The sequence below is a fragment of the Giraffa tippelskirchi genome, chromosome 2 (genome assembly GCF_054371585.1).
Source record: "Giraffa tippelskirchi isolate mGirTip1 chromosome 2, T2T-mGirTip1v1.2.pri, whole genome shotgun sequence".
Taxonomy (NCBI): Eukaryota; Metazoa; Chordata; class Mammalia; order Artiodactyla; family Giraffidae; genus Giraffa; species Giraffa tippelskirchi.
In genome coordinates, this window is record NC_137276.1 from 129,763,942 (window position 1) to 129,778,722 (window position 14,781).

Here is a 14,781-nt window from a genome sequence, read left to right on the forward strand (position 1 = left end):
GATCTAATTTATGTTTTCAGAAGGATTTTTCATTCACAAACAGGAAGCCTGCAAGCGCTTAATTTTGTATAACAGTTTGGGAATGAGGTCAAGAAAGTATGCAGCTATGGAGACTATGAAATCAGGGGCAGCTGGGTGAATGAACGAAGCTAAATTTCTTTGAAAGTGACGTTTTATAAATTTATGCCATCTAAAATTAGGGTCAAAGGTCTGATCGCCTCGGCTGTAGTGACGGCTCTGGTGAAGAAATCACTTCCGTCCTTGGGAAAGCGAATTTGATTCTTAAAACCTCAAAACAAAACACAAGTAGCTGGAACCATCAGAGTGCAAAACAGTCTGTCTGCAAAGCAGCTGTGAGCTTTTTCATCTGTTCCTCAAGTTACAATGGGGTCAGAGTCCATGAGAGGAGGAGAGGAAACGGGGGTGTTTGGACAAAATGGATCATGTTTATTTTCCTTTCTTCCCCTCCTTTGATTGAATGGTAGGAACGTGAGCAAGTGAACTCCACCTTCCCTCAGCGTCATCTCAGATGAGGAGAGAGAGAGCTCGAGGGGAGGCAGGCAGGTGTTCTAGGAGGCACCAGATCGCGGAAGGACTGCTAACTTCTGTCTTGGCTTTCTTAGTAAATAATGAACACACGAACACAGTGGAAAAGTCCTAGCACTTAACAAGAAGTAGGCATTTTGTTGACCCTGCTTATGTGTCTGAAAGAGATGCTCTTTGCTATTCACAAAAGAAAACTGGTTAAGGTAGGGAGTTGGGATTAATGTGCAGATTAAATTTATTGCTTATGAGAAATCCATGACTGAGCTTTTTAAAAAGATTTTATTGAAATATAGTTGATTTACGTACTGTGTTAGTTTCAAGTGTATAGTAAAGAGATTCAGTTATATATATTAAATATAATATATATTTATATATTTCTTTTTTACATTCTCTTTCATTATAGGTTATTATAAAATATTGAATATAGTTCTCTGTGCTATATAGTAGGACCTTGTTGGTTATCTATTTTATATATAGTAGTGTACATCTATTAATCCCAAATCCTTAATTTGTCCCTCTCCCCACCCCTCTCCTTTGGTAACCTAAATTTGTTTTCTATGTCTGTGATCTATTTCTGTTTTGGGAATAAGTTCATTTGTATCATTGCATTGTTGTTTTTTTTTTTTTTAGATTCCACAGTAAGTGATATCCTATCTAATTCATCTTTCTCTGAACCCATGACTAATCTTAACCCTTAACAAGTTCACCCCTCGTCCACTGGTCAGAGCTGCTGCTGCTGCTGCTAAGTCACTTCAGTCGTGTCCGACTCTGTGCGACCCCATGGACTGTAGCCTACCAGGCTCCTCCATCGATGGGATTTTCCAGGCAACAGTACTGGAGTGGGGTGCCATTGCCTTCTCCACTGGTCAGAGCAGAGCAGCACAGTTTCCTAACCAGTAGATTTATATTCTGAAAAAATTTATTTCTATAAGATGAGAAAGTTTATTAATTCCGTAGATTTAAGATAAAGCAAGCTAATGTAATAATTCATTGATATTCTAGCATTTTATTATCCTTCAAAACACTTTTTTAGACCAGGATTTTCTCTCCTACCTTTTGGCAACTAAAATCATTTGAATACCTCTCTTAAGGGGAGAGAATGAGAAAGATGATAAAAACCATTCCATATTGCTGCTTGCCTGGCCCTGGGAAAACTTGTTGGAGAATCTACCTGAGGAAGCTCTTAAATATTAAATCCCATTATAACTAGTAGCCTTTCTACACAACTGTTGTATTGAGGAGGGGGGGAAAGATTTAAAGAGCACTAAAGAATTTTAATATTAAATAGTTCCTTAGAGACTATGTTGAGTATAATCCTCAATTATTATGCTCTGTCCTGTGTTCAGTGATGAAGCAGGAAAATATGTCAGCTGGTGAGCAGGTAGTTTTCAGAAGAGATATATACTCATAAATTATTATGTTTTCCTTCTTTTTATTATTTTTACTTTATGAAACAAATTTTTTGAAAATAGTAGCTCTGACTTTCATAATAAACTAAAATTTCATGATAAACTCATGATCTAATGTGTTTAGCTTTTGAAATACTTTTTCCCACAGTCAATGTAAGAAGAAAAGTTAAAAATCATTACCTTTCAGAACATTTATATTAGGAAAGATCTTAAGTTGAAAGCAAATAGTTTTTGTGGAACTACCCAGTGCTAATATATAATGTGATAGTAATTTTGTTTTGTTTTGTTGCTGATGTTGAGACTGATTTGAAAGCCTCATCATAAAAAATAAACTTAATTTTAGAAGACAATAGCCTGATAGCCTGAAGGGAAGAAAGAGGGTGCAAGGAGATGATAGTTTGTAAATAAACCTGTCTTATAGATTAGGAAATAGAGGCACTTATATATGAAGTTGCCCAAGAGAATACACCTAATCAGAGGCACAGTCAAGCCCAGAAACCAGGCCTGTGACTCCTGGTTCAATGGACTCCATCCATTCTGGAAACCATCAAAGATGGCCTAGATTGTAACTTTGGATATATTAGCAATAGTGTGACTTTTACGTTCTTTTATTAATGAAGACTTACGTATTTATGTTTATAATTAGTATGAAAAATATCACTGAAATTTCAGTAAGACAATGGAGCATAATTTCAACATTATGTTTGTTTTCTAATCCTGTTCAGTTTGAACTGATTGCAAAACACACTTGTCCACTAGAGGTCACCTTTCTTCAAGATGAGGGTCAGTTCCCTTCCGTGTACTCTGAGTCTGGTTTTAAATCAACCACCACCTGAGAAAAATGAACAGCCCTTTTTGTGGTCAGGGACCTCGTGTTGCTTTAGCTAAACGCACTTATATTGGTAAGTTAACTCTATTAGGGGCTGAAGGGGAGGTGTGCTCCCTTCTTCCCCTACACACACCCATACAAACCACACACACACATACTTTGTGTGAGTTCTGGCTTGACCACTCTTGACGAATCAACTTACTTTTCACACACACACACACACACACATACTTTGTGTGAGTTCTGGCTTGGCTCCTCTTGATGAACCAACTTATTTTTCTTTGGAAGGTCTTGTGTTAACCTTGGCAGGTTTATACTACTTTTCACTTTTTCTGCCACTGCTCTCTCTGACTCCAAAGTGAGAGACTAAATGGAGACTAAAAGAAATGGTCCTTAAATGTTGGCACAATTTAGGATGAAATCATATAGACTTCACCCACATTTATCTAGGAGTCAGTTACTATCTTTCTTCAGTAACTGACTCCTACTCAGTGTGTCAATTTCAGGCAGGGTTGGCCAGAGAGTACTATAGGGAGAAGACTAGGACTGGGTCCAATAAACAAGTGCTTTGGTAGGTTGTATTGAAATATAAACCATCTCATTATTCTAGAGAGAGAGGCAGGCAGTGGCTATAGCACCAACTGATACATCATGTTTCAGACTGTGTCTGCAGAAACCCCAGGGCTGCAAGAGGTATTTTTAGAGGTTCGTTTGCTCCTATTCTGTGAATTGCTGAACAGCTCAGCCCCTAAAAAAATCAAAGTGGAAATGAAAGAGTTCTGAGATGTGAATGTAATTCAGAATAGAGAACAAATGAAAATGTGAGGCTCTATGAAGGTGAAAGAGGAGAGTGAAAAAGTTGGCTTAAAGCTCAACGTTCAGAAAACTAAGATCATGGCATCTGGTCCCATCACTTCATGGGAAATAGATGGGGAAACAGTGGAAACAGTGTCAGACTTTATTTTTTTGGGCTCCAGAATCACTGCTGATGGTGATTGCAGCCATGAAATTAAAAGACGCTTACTCCTTGGAAGGAAGGTTATGGCCAACCTAGATAGCATGTTTAAAAGCAGAGACATTACTTTGCCAACAAAAGTCCGTCTAGTCAAGGCTATGGTTTTTCCAGTGGTCATGTATGGATGTGAGAGTTGGACGGTGAAGAAAGCTGAGCGCTGAAGAATTGATGCTTTTGAACTGTGGTGTTGGAGAAGACTCTTGAGAGTCCCTTGGACTGCAAGGAGATCCAATCAATCCATCCTAAAAGAGATCAATCCTGGGTGTTCATTGGAAGGACTGATGTTGAAGCTGAAATTCCAATACTTTGGCCACCTCATGCGAAGGGTTGACTCATTGGAAAAGACCCTGATGCTGGGTAGGATTGGGGGCAGGAGGAGAAGGGGACGACCGAGGATGAGATGGTTGGATGGCATCACCGACTCGATGGACATGGGTTTGGGTGGACTCTGGGAGTTGGTGATGGACAGAGAGGCCTGGAGTGCTGCAATTCATGGGGTTGCAAAGAGTCGGACATGACTGAGCGACTGAACTGAACTGAACTGAGACATTGGGAGAAGAGTTGTCCTGTAAAGCCATGGTAAAAAGTGTATAACGACATTTCAGCCCACGTTGTAGGGCCTCATTCCCTCGTATCTCTGCAAAGAACTTCTCTCCACCCACTTTTCTGACATCAGCATATTGATTTACCCTGCCAGGGTAAGTAGTCTTTTACAGTCCTCAAAATTGAACTTGTAAATGTGTCATTGACCACAAAGGTGGTAGCTCCATACTGGTCTTGCTGAAAATTCATGTCCAGGTAAGAAAAATGAGCTGGGCTGTCTAAGAGGCCCAGCTGAGTTCAGTGTCAAGTTAGGTCTGCACATCTTTTTGGCACATTCCCACATCAAGCCTAATAGGTGGATTGTGCAAATTACAAGTGAATGCCCAGTGTATCACATGAAGAGGTCTGTTTCCAGGTTGATGACCTATTGTCAGTCTGGGTACTCTGTCTTTTCTTATCTTGTTTATAAAAAGGAATGTGAGCAGTTGCTGTATGTTGTTAGTAAATCAGTTCTGAAATAAATTTTTTACGATGTTGCTTTCAAACTCCTGGACATGTTTAATGAAGAATATCTGGGGATTGCAGCATAAGCTATTATGAAGCACTGTTACCATTTCCAACCACTTATCTGTGTGAAACAGGATTCTCTTGGTGTGGCACAAACAAAATAAAGAAATCAGTGTAAGCATGCAGTTGGAATAGACTGTCACTGACTTTTATAAATTCAATTTTCAAATTTTTGTATATAAAAAAAACAGTCTCATGTTCCCAGTTAAGGATTTAATAAGTAAATAGTATCAATTTGAATGAAAAATAATTTTATTCTGATTGAAAACACTTTGGTTTGTTTTATGTATGAGTTTTCTTTTGAAAAGCAGACTTGAATACTTAAAGAAAAAGTGACCGCAGTTGATTCACACTAACAATTTACTCAGGCAACTATTTTTTTAATATCTGAAATAATAAACACAGGTGGAACCATTGTCAGAATAGTAAAAACTTTTGAGTAAATTAATTGATGTACATTTGTAAGACTCTCAGGTAATTTTCTTATAAGGATAAAAAATTACAACCTATTTTTACCCTTCTCTCTCTCCCACTTTTGGGGCTCAGAGGACGTGGGAAGAAGTTGTGGACAATACAAATACCAAGCATCCTTTTCTGTGGGAAATGACCTTGGTGCAATAGTAGCCTCCAAGTCCACTACCAGGCACTCCTCCAAGAAGTCTCAGACCAAGTTAAAATGCTCAGATCACAGCATATTAAATCAATTTAAAATGCATATCAAGATGCGAGGGAAAGAGATAGGATAAGCTGACATACTTAGTGTGATATTGTGATATTGTGATTAGGCCTTCTTCCCTCTTTCTGGCACAGAGCTCCTAAAACCCCTGGAATTTCCTAAGTGACGGGAGTGATAAAGGCATCTCCTGCTGTCTGTGTTAGTGAGGTGATTTTCGAACAGGATGGGAACCAGTTGCCTGGAGGGTCAAACACAGAATTAGAGGGTGGGAACTTTCAGTCCCACCTCCTGACCTGAGAGAGGCACTTGAGGTGGAATCAATCACCACTGACCTGTGATTTAATCAGCTGCACCTATGAAATTAAGCCTTCATAAAAATCCAAAAAGGACACGGTTCGGAGAGCTTCCGGGTTGATGTACACTTGGGAGTTTAAGGAGAGTGGAGTGCTGGGTTAGGGGGCATGGAAGCTGAGCCCTTCCTCCATGCCTTCCCTGTGCCATCTTTCCCATCTGGTGGCTCCGATGCGTGAGTGCTCAGTCATTGAGTCACGTCCGACCCTTTGTGACCCCATGATTGTAGCCTGCCAGGCTCCTCTGTCCATGGGATTCTCCAGGCAAAAATACTGGAGTGGGTTGCCATGCCCTCCTCCAGGGGATCTTCCCAACCCAGGGATCAAACCCAGGTCTCTTACGTCTCCTGCATTGGGAGGTGAGTTCTTTACCACTAGCACCACCTGCTCCTGAGTTATATCCTTTTATAATAAACCAGGAATCTAGTAACACAAAATGTTTCTCAGAATTCTGTGAGCTGCTCTAGCAAATTAATTGAGCCCAAGGAGGGGTTTGCTTGAACCTCCCATCTCGAGCCCGCTGGTCAAAAGTGCAAGTAATAACCTTGCACTTGCAATTGGCATTTGAAATGGGGAGGGGGGACAGTCATGTGGATCGAGCCTCTAACCTGTGGGCTCTGATGCTGTCTCCAGGTAGAGAGTGTCAGAACTGAGTTGACTTGTAGGATACTCAGTTGGTATCCAAGAATGACACGGTGTGGGGAAACCCCCTCCCTTGCACCAATTGGAATTGGTCCCAGAATCCTACTTAGGATATGGTACAGGAATGTGAAGGACTGCTCTACCTGAGTCTAGGAGTATGCGATATTTGTGTATCCAACGTTTTTGCCACAACCACCTTCCCTGATGATGACACAGTCCCAAGCCAGGGTTGAGGTTTCAGAGAGGAGGCCCAGGTAGACAGAAAGTGTCTGCCAACGAGACGCAGCCTGCTTGATCAGAGACACAGGGGCAAGTCCCTCAGGCTCCCTCTGCAACTTGCTCCCTCACCTGATTAGCAGCTGTGGAATTGTATTTCTTGGGCAGAGGATAAATAGGGACAGAATGTGTGTCACCAGTGGGCAGTGTAAAATCTAATGGATATTGAGGGCCTCGGGGCTGTTTAGCATGTCATGAATATTAGGTGCTTCTCTAGTCTTTCCATCACTTTCTGTGATCAGTTTGATCTAAGTCTAACGCATCCAGGTTACTAACTTAGTCTTTAATACATCACATCTCATGAATTCTGTCTCATTGTCTAAATCCTGCACATTTCATCTATGTCTGACAACCCTTTACATACTTCATCGTCTGTACTTAACACATCTTATAGGTTTCATCTATCCCACTTGTTTTTCTTGTTCTTATATAGCATTAGTCAGCATTTCTCGAATATGCTCAAGTAATACAGCAACACCTTCTACAAGATACCTTGTAAGAGCTTTTCCCAGACTGATCCTCCTTCTCTGATTCCATTCTAGCCAGCCTCCCCCTCCCCAGGTCTTTTCCTGAAGGACCCAATCAAGATGCCCGTCTGTGCTCTTTCATCTTTCCCCATCTCCACTACAGTCTCCTCTTTACTCAACATTTCTTTGTAATTCCACTCCCCCTATCTTCAGTTTCAAGGCTAAATGAAGCCCTGTTATGTGCTCCTGATCTAACTCATCCAGGATCTGGTCTTTCCAGTTATTTCCCACCTATCATAGTTTCTCCCTTCTTCCTGGCTCCTTCCCTGATGCCCGCATAGATATTTGGATCTTCTCTATCTTACAGATCAACCACAACAACCACCTCTCTGATTCCATTATATCCTCAAGCTATCAACCTCATGCTCTAATTTAAACCTTCTTTACAAACTGCTCTCTACTCAGTCCTTCAACTTCTTAATGGCTTGTAACTTGGTTTCTACCCCTAACACAATAGTATTGAAATTATTCTCGAGGGAAACTGATGACCTCCCAGTTGTCAAATCTAATGACTTATGGTTGTGCTTCCCTGCAGTATTTGAAGGCATGGAGCTCTCTCCCTTTGATCCCTCACTGTGTTGGTTTTCCTCTTCTTCTCACCTTATCACCCCACCCCTTTTCTCTCCTCTTGCCCTCTAAATGCTGGCTTTCACCCTAGGGGATTGTGTTCATTTTCTATTGCTCCAAACTTAGTGACTTAAGTCAACATGCATTTGTTGTTCTTCAGTTGATAAGCTATGTCCAACTCTTCTCTACCTAATGGACTGCAGAAGGCCAGGCTTCCCTGTCCTTCAGTATCTCCTGGAGATGGCTCAAACTCATGTCCATTGAGTCGGTGATGCCATCCAACCATCTCATCCTCTGTCGTCCCCTTCTCCTCCAGCTTTCAATCTTTCCCAGCATCAGGATCTTTTCCAATGAGTCAGTTCTTCGCATCAGGTGGCCAAAGTATTGGAGTTTCAGCTTCAGCATCAGTCCTTCCAATGAATATTCAGGACTGATTTCCTTAGGATTGACTGGTTGGATCTCCTTACAGTCCAAGGGACTCTTAAGAGTCTTCTCCAGCAATACAATTCAAAAGCATCATTTCTTCAGCACTCAGCCTTCTTTACAGTCCAGCACTCACATCCATATATGACTACTGGAAAGACCACACCTTTGACTATACAGACCTTTGTTGGCAAAGTGATGTCTCTGCTTTTTAATACTCTGTCTAGGTTTGTCATACATTTATTTATTGTAATAGATAAACATACATTTATCATCTTACAATTCTGAAGGTCAGAAGTCCCTAGGAAATCTCACTGGACTAAAATCAAGGTGTCAGCAGGGCTATCATCTCCTGGAGGCTCTAGGGGGAAATCCACTTCCTCTGTCTTCACAGCCAACAACATTGGGCAGAGTCTTCCTCACACTGCCACCTCTCTGGTTCTTCCTCTGTTGTCCCCTCTTTTTGCCTTATAAGGACCCTCATGATAACACTGGGCCCTGGATGACCCACAGTAAACTCCTTGTCTCAAGGTCAGCTGATAAACAAGTCTAATCCTCACTCCCCACCCCAGCTCTGTGGGGACTGATGTGCCCAACATAGCAATGTCTCTGTTTCTTATTAGTCCTTTCTCTTCAATCTCTCCCTTCATCTAATCCATTTCTGCAACTATCCTGTCCCTGCAGAAGACCTCCCACATTCTATCTGTTGGCCTGACTTGTCTTTTGAGCCCCCATTGCCTCCTGCACCTTCAACTCAAAACTTTATGGTGGAAAATAAAAGACCACTACTGCAACCCAACCTCTCAGAATCAGTTCCTCCTCCTAACTTCTCTGTTTGGTTTCACAGCACCAAGTTTACTCCAGCAGTGGTCTCAGAACCTCAGGACTGTTCACTCTTCCAGGTCGGATCACTGGCTAGGGGCCGTCAATGTATTTTTCACAGGCTCATGGAATGCATCCCTCTGTCTTCAACTTTCCATTCCCACTATCGCCTCCATCCTTCCAGCCTCTTTTTATTCCTTGGACTGTTGTTGTTGCTTTTAATTCGGGGGTAGGGTGGAGTGGATATCTATTTTCTGTTCCTTTCTAGGGCCCCTTAGAGCTGTTTTACATGTTATTCTAATTTTATCATGTCATCAACCCAATAAACCAGAAATTAACATCCTTAGTTTATAGATGAGAAAACTGAGGCTAAGAGCAATGAGTAACTTTCTGAAAGTCATAATCATTCATCTGTTCACTTGAAAATATTGAGAGCCTATTATAGGCCAAGTATTATTTCAAATGTTGGGGATAACAGTACTGAATTAATTGACCATGATCTAAGTTCTAAGGAAAGTTACATTAATCTAGAAATAGAAAAAATAGACTCAAGAAGTAGAACCAAATGAACACGATTATTGCAGTCTCCCAGCTAACCTAGCTAAGCGTTTTCTTGCTTTTCTGAATTCCTAGTGAGCAAACAACAAAATCTCCTTGGTAGCACTTTACTCATTCAACACTATATATAGTCATTTGTATACTGCCTTGTTTCCCTTACCAAACTCCCTGGGGGGCAGAAACACTGTCTCACATGGCACATAACAGGATTTTATTTCAGCTACAAGGTTGTAAGAGTCAAAGAAGATGTTCAGGAAAGTACTCTGTAAACTGTAAAGCCATTTTCTAAGGTTTATTGTCATTAGTGATGCCGGCTGTGATCTTCTTTGGGCAAGTCATCCAAGGACCCAATTCCCCTTGATGCGGACAGGGTCAGTTTTCCTTACAATTCCTTTTCTTCCCTTACCTGGTGAAAAGGCACAACATAACACTATATGTTGGGTTGGCCAAAAAGTTCATTCAGGTTTTCTGTGTCATCTTACAGAAAAACTTGAATAATTTTTTTTTTTTTGCCAATCCAATACAATGTCTACCTGCTTTCTGCAAGTTCCTAAAGAAAAGCTTAAAAGTTATTGCTTAAGACAATGACTTTCTTGTTCATCTTCCCCACCCGCCAATACCTTCATTTTTTCTATAATATTTCATTACAAAGCTTTTCAAACTGAAAAGTTTTTTAGGTGACTATCCATTTATGCACCATCCAGATTCTACCATTACTGTTTTACTAAACTTTCTTTGTCACAGCTTTCCAGTTATCTTTCCATTCATTCATCTCATTTATTTGATGCATTTCAAAGGAAGGTATCACTAAACTGCCCCCTAAATACTTCAGCTGCATTATCATTAACCAGATCATTTTTATTCTTTTGAGGTACATTTGACATACAGTGAAATGCACAAATCTTAAATGTTTTATTCAATGGGTTTTGACAACATATACTCCTCTGTAAGCCAAGCCCTTTCAAGTCATTCAGCTTGTGCCAGAAAGTTCCCTTATACCTTGCCCAAGGCAGTCCCTGACCCCAGTAGTTCACTCTTGAAACTGTATGCTCAGATGACCTGCAGATGTGACTTTTTACCACTATATTTACTATCCAAAACACCCCGTCATTCTGTTCCCATTGCAAAAATTTATTTTAATCTTTTTTTCAGCTTTCTTGAGGTATAATTGACAAAATTTGTATATATTTAAGGTGTACAATGTGATGGTTTCCTATTAACATACATTGTGAAGTGATCACCACAATCAAGCTAATTAGCATTCGTTACTTCATATAGTTAATTTTTTTTCTTTCAACCCCTACCCCCTCTCCGTGGCAACCACCTGTTTATTCTCTGTATCTATGAGTCTGTTTCTCTTTAGTTCTGTTTGTTCATTTGTTTTGTTTTTTAGATTCCACATATAAATAAAATCATGCAGTATTTGTCTTTGTCTGTCTGACTTATTTCACTGAACATAATACCCTCTAGATCTATCCATGTTGTCACAAATGGCAAGACTGCCTTCTTTTTTATGGCTGAGTAATATATCTATATCTATATCTATATCTATATATGCCACAGCTTCTTTATCCATTCATCTGTCTAGGGACACAAGCTCCTTCCATATCTTGGCTATTGTAAATAACACTACAGTGAACATAAGCGTGTATATGTCTTTTTGAATTAGTGTTTTTATTTTCTTGGGGAAAATACCCAGAGGTGGAATTGCTGGATCATATGGGCTTCCCAGGTGGCTCAGATGGTAAAGAATCCACCTGCAATGCGGGAGACCTAGATTCGATCCCTGGGTTGGGAAGTTCCCCTGGAGAAGGGCATGGCAACCCACTCCAGTATGCTTGCCTGGACAATCCCCACAGACAGAGGAGCCTGGCAGGCTACAGTCCATGTGGTTGCAGAGAGTTGGACACGGCTGAGTGACTGAGCACAGCACAGCACATGGTAGTTCTATTTTTAATTTTTTTGAGAACTCTCCATACTCTTTTCCATACTGGCTGCTCCAATTTACATTCCAATAGTATACAAGGGTTCCCTTTTCTCCACATCCTCTCCAACACTTGTTATTTGTTGTCTTTTTGATAACAGCCATTCTGATGGGTGTGAACTGATATTTCATTATGGTTTTGATTTTTATATCCCTGATGATTAGTGATGCTGACCATCTTTCCTGTGTCTGCCGGTCATCTTCATTCTATTGCTATTAATTACCACAAATGAAAAAGTACTTTTCAGGATTTAAAGATATAATAGTTTGCTTGGTGGAAGAAATAGGAAAAATGGCTTAAAGAGACAATAGTCTAATTTTTCTTCTTTTAAAACATACCGTGAATTCAGTTTTAGGTCAAACCATTCTGCTTTCTCTCTCTTACCTTACAATAGATTTTGATTTCAAGGCCAGCCTACATTAGTTCATCAAAAGGAGTTTATTTCTTCAAGTCCTGTGGCCCTCATTTAGCATTTTTTATATGAACTCACTCACGAGAAACTCTGGAGGGGTTTTTTTCTTCTTACTGCTGTTGCTGGAAGATTTATGTTCTTGGGCACGTCACCATTCTCTTAGGCCTCAGTGTCCATATCTGGAAAATAACAGTTTATCTTTTAAGTCCCCATCTAAATCTGAAACCCAATACTTTCTATGGGAAGGAAAGTTGTGAAGACCTGAGAAGAAAACAAAAAGCATCTCTAGGTACATGTATATGTATATTAATATGTATATTAAGCAGTTCATCAATATTTTTTAGTCCAAAAATAATAAATGTTACTGTATCTTGGTAAGTTATTCTAGCTTATGTATTCTTGGAACAGCTGATTTCTATTTAAAGTTTTTTGTACTAGCAAATCATAATTTAAATTGTAACACAAAGTCCTTTCCAATGAATGACTATAGAAGGAAGCTTGCTTGATATATTCCTTTTTTTTTTTTAATCTTGTTTATACCACTTGAGAGGGCTTTTTGACAGGATTTGGGAGACAATTGTCAGAAATCTGTTCTCCTTGTAGCCACCTCTGAGTCACTTCCACTATTTATGGAACAGCAACTGTGAAGAGTGGGATCATGTTTAGGCTTTTTTTTTAAAAAAAAAAAACAACACATGATAAGTGTCTTTAGAAGTTTATGTAATACATCCCAGAGCTTTCAGTTTTCAGAAGAGAACAGAGTCCAGAAAGCAACTTTTAGGCCTTGTATAACTTGAAAGCATGTTCCTGAGTCTTAGGGTCCTGGATTGTCAAAGTAGTAACTTGAGTAAAGTTTTAGCAGCCTTTGGAGTAAAGCTGTTCTGTTTTGGAAAGTTGCGACTGTGCCTCCTATATCAGGCATAAGATTTCCATTTCATCTTATTTGCTACCTTGCAAAGGAAATTTTGCTTCAGCTTACTTTTCCTTGCACATACTTCAGATTCCAGAGCCTTCATCTATGCGGTTGTATAGCAAGGCACTCCACAAAGCAGCCTCTGTCTCTGTATCTGTCCTGTACGGATTGCTCAAGAGGGAGGAATGAAATTTAGGATGGGGATATGTTGCCTGTTGTTTACTTTTGCTGAAGACTTTCTGTCCTCTTTTCTGTTTAAGAAGACTCATCATCTAGCTCAGCTGTCTGCTTCGTTCATCAAGCTCTCATTGGACCACCTGCCAACGAGCTGGCCTAAGAAGTCTTGTACATGTTAGTGGCCTAGCTATCTCCTAGATTCCAGGCCCTCGAGTTTGACAGGGTGCGTGTCCAGAGTGCTTTTTCCTTGGAACCCAACGAGCCTGTACGGAAATGGCAGCCTGTGATATCACCAGCTGGGTCCTTGCTGTCGCCTTTCCACTGTCTTAACCAGGAACCTGAAGCCAGGCTTGGGAATGTGTCTCTGGAATTGAACTCAGCCAACTTCTCTCCTGTCAGAATCTCAAGTCACGAAAATTAAGAACATACAGAAAGATAGGTTTTTCTCTTTCCAAGCAACAGAGATGTTAAGTTGTAAGATTAAAAATATTTCGCCAAATATCCTTAACACAAACTCTCAGCACTCCCTAAGATCGAGTTTGATATGAAAACTTGTCAAATGTGTTGATCCCACTCATCGGGCAACAGTACTTGTTTTTCTTATTAATAGTATAACGAAGACTTTGCAGTTATTAGTAAGAGTATTGAAGAAGATAGATATAGATATAGCAAAATAGCTTAAGAATGTTTTTAAACTTGGTTTAAATTCAGTCAAGATTTTACTGAGTTCCATTTGTTTGAGCATCATTTTGAGAACCATTTATTTTTATTAAGAAACAACAGAATGAGTTGCCTATGGCAACTGAGAAATATAGATAGGGAAATTTTATTGTGTTTATTTTTTAAATTTTCTATCATTAAATTAGCTTCAAGAATTTATAGGCCTAGTTGTTCCTCCTTGTAAACTAAAATCCTACAATGGCCCCGAAGAAGTCCAAAACTGGCTCCTCTTTTTACCAGAGACATGGATGGTCCAACTTGTGTGTCCTTTGATTACTATATGGAAGTCCAGAATCCTTTCTATTATGGTCACTTACATGGAATGGTCTATTTCTAGGATCATATTGCTGTATTGAGGGTGTCTATATATTCAAGTCATAGCACTGAGTTTTATATATATATATAATATATATATAATATACATATATTATATATATATATGGCCTTACTTTAAAAAAAAACTTGCACTTTGGTTTTATTTTCATGAAATGAATTATACTGACTCTAATACTTTAATAAGCCCTCTCCCTAAGAAGTTATGGGAATAATTATTTCATCTTCTTCTGTTTGACTTAAAAAGCAGATAAGAACCAAAAATAAGTGGAAAATCAAAAGAATTCCAAAATAATATTTTTAAAAAGAATGAAGGCCCTCATTTTAGCTATAAAGTTGACAAACACTTCAAACACTCAACACAGAGAACACCCCTTCGGTGTCAAAATTCAGAATGGACTGTTTTCCCTTTCGCCTGTGCAAAGTTCTGAAATGATCCTTCAGGGCTCTCGTTTCATAAGCACCAGGCAAGCGGCATCAGTGGGCAGGAA

General features: G+C 39.7%; 1 protein-coding gene across 10 annotated transcripts in view; it reads left to right on the forward strand.

Moving 5' to 3' along the window:
* SCHIP1 (schwannomin interacting protein 1) overlaps positions 1-14,781 on the forward strand; it is a 992,315-nt gene that overhangs the window by 914,853 nt on the left and 62,681 nt on the right. The gene's annotated exons all lie outside the window — the stretch shown is intronic.